Consider the following 5,809-nt stretch of genomic DNA (forward strand, 5'->3'; position numbering starts at 1 on the left):
CAAAGCTTCCTGGAAAGCATTGCCCCATTGCTGCTGGTACTGTCACCTAGTTGACAAGGTAAGTGAGCACTCATAGGACCGATACACTGAGATGGAAATACCCTGTATTTTATTGAGTTTATCTCCCATCCTCTCTCATCCAAACGTCAGGTTATTCATTAACAGCCATTATTATAACCCTAGTACACAAAAGAGTACCAGGCCTGTAGGAGATTGTATATGAATAAGTGTATGAATAAGTATATGATAATAAGTATATGAGTGAAAAGATAAATACATAAATGACATAAATCAATTTGTTAACTTTATTTACAAGTAAAACAGAATTCTATGCAACAAACTAATGAATAATTTTATATACATATTTTTGCTATTTCATATATTAGCAGAAATGAAAATAGGTTAGCATAGCCATAAATATTCTGGGAAAATAAATTTGATACAGAGTCATGCTACCAAATATGACAAATATTTTGGAGATTAGTGCTCTTAGATGTAAACAACAGAAACAAAGTGGGTTTAAGGTAACTGATATGAAAGTACAAAATGAATAACATGTGGCTTACAGATCTGTTCACAAGTTAGGACAGCATAGAAAATGTGTTGGAAGTCCAATAGCATTAACACAGTCTGGTACATCACAAAAAGGGAAAGACTTGATCCCACTCCTACCACAGATGGATGGTGGACACTCCTGATGGCAACATCAATGCTGGATGCCAGTCATGAGACACTGGAGGTTGAAGACATCTAGAGCTGCCATCATGGCCGAGGATTCAGTCTGAAATATTTTAGACTCAGAGATGCATATTAGAAAAATTTCAACATGTTTTGTCCAAATCGTGTGAATCTAGTAACTGTAAATAAATTGTTAAATGCAAATACTTTTTTCCACCCTAATGTTATTAGAGCACCCAAGACAAGAGATGACCTCTTCCAACATATAAAATATAAGTACGAAGAAATAGAACCAGCAAGATTGTGGCAGAGTAAGGAGCTCCTAGAGTCTGCTCATGCTAATCACCCAGTGCTATCTAAAGCATCTGTCTGGTAGCTCCAGGCCATCAGAAGAACACTCTGCAACATTCTTGAAGAAATGGATGGAAGAAACTGCCCATCTGCAGAGAAGACTCATGAGTAGAGCACTCCACACCATGGAGGCAGGTGCTTATCCTCCACTAAAGACACAATCCTCCTCGATAGCTGATCTGCAGCTGGAATTGACAGCTCCGATTCCCAAAAATGGTGGAAGAAGAGACAATTGGGCACCAAGGTCAGCTAATGATGACTACATTCAGTGGGCTAAAGGATAATCCTGAGAACAGTGAAAGTTTGAGCCTGAGCAAGTCAGAAAGATGCCAGGAGCTGCCATCCTAACACCACACCTGGCATGAGGGGAATTGGGGAGGACTGAGAATCCAGGTGCTGATGGAGACCAGCTTCTTTCCATCCAGATCAGATTGCTGCTCTAGCCTAGGCCCCAGAGCCACATCAAGAAGGGAGGAAGCTGCGGGACCTGTGCCAGCCTCTCTGGGAATTGTTTAAAATCTTCCAAAAAAAAAATAGATGTGGAGGGAGCATTGCCTAACTCATTCAGTGATGCAAAATAACCTTATTACCAAAACCACATAAAGATGACACCAGCCAAGAAGACTACAGACAAATCTCTCTAAGAACCAAGATGCTAAAATCCACAAGAAAATATGGACTAATATTCAAAAACACATCAAATGAATTAATGTGTTTCATTAACACAGGATGTTAATTAAATGCATGTAACACCATGATCAAGTGGGTTTCATCCCTGGTATACAAGGATGGTTTAACCAAAAAATAAAAAATAAAACAATGTAATACATGTAAACATTGGCAATTTGAAGGAAAAAAGTCATTTGCTGACATCTATTGATGCAAAAAAAAAGCATGTGACAAAACAGAGCATTTTCTTGATAAAACACTTCAAAAGATAGGAGTAGAAGAAAACTTTCTCAACATGATTAAGGGTAATTATGAAAAACTCACGGCCAACCTCATATTAAGTGGTGTAATACTAAAGGTTTTCCCTCTAATATCTGGAACAAGACAAGGATGCCCACTGCCTCTGCTCTTATTGAATGTTGTGCTAGAAGTACTTCCTCAAGCAGTTAGGCAAGACAAAGAAATAAAAGAGTTCCAAATTGGAAAGGAAGAGGTAAAAATTTCACTGTTTATAAAGGACATGATTTTATACAAAAAAATCCCCGAAAGATCTACACCAAACCCTCTAGAGCAGACAAATTATTTTAATAAATGGACAGGAAAAAAATTGACATGCAAACTCAGTAACATTTCTGCACACTAATAATTAGCAATGTGAGGAGGAAATCAAGGTGGGGGGATCTATTTAACAATAGCAACCAAAACATCAGATATCTAGGAATAAACTTAACTGAAGATGTAAAGGCCTTATACACAGAAAGACTACAACATTGTTAAAGAAAATCAAAGAAGACCTAAATAAATGGAAGAATATTACATGTTCATGGATTGAAAGAATAAACATCACTAAGATGTCTGTCCTATCCAACCTGATTTACAGATTTAATACAACCCCAATAAAAATTACAAGTTTTTGTTGTTTTTTTTTTTACTGAATTGGAAAAGTCAATTACAAATAGCATTTATTTGGAAGGGCAATGGACCCCAAATAGCCAAAAGCCTATTGAAAGAAAAAATGAAATTGGAGGAAGCCTGCTACAAAGCTACTGTTGTCAAAACTGCGTAGTGTTGCCACAAATATGGACATACTGACCAATGGAACCAAACTGAGAGTTCTTACACTTATGCTTAATAAGACATTCAACTGATATTCAGCAAGGCCACCAATCCCAATCAACTGGGACAGACTGGCCTCTTCAAGAAATGGTGTTGTGGGAAACGGATGTGTCTCAACCAATTGGGCTCACATCTACCATATAGGAGGCCCAGGGTTCAATGCCTAGGGCCTCCTGGTGAGGGCAAGCTGGCCCACAAGGAGTGCCAGCTCATACGGAAATGACACCCCACACAGGGATTGCCACCCTGTATGGGAATGCCACCCTGTGCAGGAAAGCAGTCCTGCATAGGAGTGCTGGCTGATGTGGACAGCTAATACAGCAAGATGATGCAACAAGAGACAGAGAAAATAAGAAGACATAGCAAAACAGGCAGCTAAGGTGGTGCAAGAGAGTAATCACCTCTCTCCCACTCTAGGAGGTCCCAGGATTGGTTCTCAGAGCTGCCTAATGAGAATATAAGGAGACACAGAAGGATACACAGTGAACAGACACAGAGAGCAGACAGCAGGGGTAAGGGGGGAGAAATAAAAAATATTTTAAAAGGCCAAAAAAAAAGAAATGGGGTGAGAACAGAATATCCATATCCAAAAGACTGAGAGAGGAACACCACATCATGCCCTATATAAAAATTATTTCAAGATGAATCAAAGATGTAAATATAAGAGTGAAGACCATAAAGTTCCTATAAGGGATAATTTAGGAAAGCATCTCTGAGGTCATGTAGTAGGGAATAGTTTCAGAGGGTGTGTGCAAGGAAGGACTGATCCAGGGAGACCACCTTCCATGCAGGGGGCTTTGGATAGGAAAGGTCCAATTTAGAAGGTCCAAAGTTAGAGGGTAATTGCAAAGAAAGGAGGAAAACTGGGAGAATAAGGCATTGAAAAGTAAATTTCAGAATCAAGGAGGGACGGGGAAGAGATTGTCACCTATCAGGGTATAACTCTCACTGCACACTTCCTCACAGGATAGACACAGAAGATTATTGGCTCAGACATGTGATCCATTCACAGGAAATGTGAGTTACCACTTACACAAAATTCCTGGCCATGTCTATGAGAACTCACAGCACTTTTCTTAAATAATCTCACCCAAAGAGTTACAGAAAAGGCCAAGTCCTTAATATTCCCCTGGGTCTGCAAACCCTCTAAGGAATGAGTCAGGAGACACAGCATCTTGGGTATCTAGAGGAAGTGTGCATGCTCTGAGCTGTGAGGGGAGGAAACAGCTAGTGTAGTAAGGAATCACCTACAGGCAGCCAGGGGAGGGGTTTGTGCTGGAGGCTGTAGCACTGTGGGAGGAAGGCTGTTATACTGCTGACAGTAATAATCTCCTGTACCTTCTACATGGAGCTTGGTGATGGTGAGAGTGTAATCTTTCCAGAAGCACTGCCACTGAATTGATAGGGGGCTCCAGATGCCTGGTGACATAAAGAGATGAGCATTTTAGGAGCCTGTCTTGGTTCCTCCTGGTATGAGTCTACCTTCTGCTCACTCTCTGTCTGGACTTGCACGTGATGGTGACAGTGTCTTCTGGAGACACAGCCAGGGAGCCTGGAGACTGGATCACACAATGTCACCACTGGACCCCGCATCAGAATGGACTATGACCCCACATTCCTACCACTTTATCATAGACATATTGCATACATCATTTAAAAAATAATTTCTAATGATTTCTAATTAATAACAGCACATAATTGGGCCATTTTGGAAATAGGCATTATGTCCAATATATCTTAAAATCATTTCTCAATCCTTCAAAGATATTATTCTGAAGACATTGAGGCACTTTTAAATTTCTCACCAGAAAATCCAGAGAAGGGACAGGAGGATCTGTGTCTTTGAGACCATCTTGCTGCGCTGCCTGCACGATGCTGCTCAGTTCACACTGCAAAGTGCTCATTTATAGAATCTGAGAGGCTGACCTGGGCCAGCAGGAGCCTATGCAAAGCAATCAGTGCACGTGGAGAAAATTGTATGGGCAGCGAGTGGTGGACTATGCAGTGGAAATAAGAGTAATAAATATCACAGAAAGTTTAATTTTATGACAACTCTGAAGCTTTAATATACACTTAGAATCTCTAAATCCACAAACAACTATCAGCTTTAATGAAGACATTTACTTTAAATTAAAAATATATTTAGGGAAATGGACTTTGGCCCAGTGGTTAGGGCGTCCGTCTACCACATGGGAGGTCCGCGGTTCAAGCCCCGGGCCTCCTTGATCCGTGTGGAGCTGGCCCATGCGCAGTGCTGATGCGCGCAAGGAGTGCCCTGCTACACAGGGGTGTCCCCCGCGTAGGGGAGCCCCACGCGCAAGGAGTGCACCCATAAGGAGAGCCGCCCAGCGCGAAGGAGGGAGCAGCCTGCCGAGGAATGGCGCCGCCCACACTTCCCGTGCCGCTGACACAACAGAAGCGGACAAAGAAACAAGACGCAGCAAAAAGACACAGAAAACAGACAACCGGGGGAGGGGAGGGGAATTAAATAAATAAAAATAAATCTTAAAAAAAAAATATATATATATATATATATTTAGGTTGGTGGGGTTGCTGACATGTATCTTTGTTCTCTGTTCACCTCCTCCTGGTTTCTGCCAGCTGCACCTTCTTCCTGTGCTTGCTTTCAAAGTGAACGCCCCCTGGGTCAAGACAGGGCTGGGCCAAGGAGGCTGGCAGCAGGTCAGTGTGGTTCCCTCCAGAACTGGAGTCCTTAGGGAGCACAGGAGGGGTCCCAGACCTCTGTTTTCCTCCTCCTGCAGCTCCTACCTCTACACACAGGGCTTCATCATCCCAGTCTCCAGTCCTTGATGTTTTAGCTCGGATTTTGTTAGGGCCAAAGCTGAGGCACCTGCTGGGTTGTTTGTAGATGTCTGTAGAGGCCACATGATGCTACCTGCTCTCCAAGACTTTGGCAAACATTTCCTGGTCTCCTGCTTTGCTGGCAAAGTGGCCCAAACCATTTTATTTGTGACCAGATAGGCTGCTATCACCC

This window comes from Dasypus novemcinctus, chromosome 17, assembly GCF_030445035.2.
Source record: "Dasypus novemcinctus isolate mDasNov1 chromosome 17, mDasNov1.1.hap2, whole genome shotgun sequence".
Taxonomy (NCBI): Eukaryota; Metazoa; Chordata; class Mammalia; order Cingulata; family Dasypodidae; genus Dasypus; species Dasypus novemcinctus.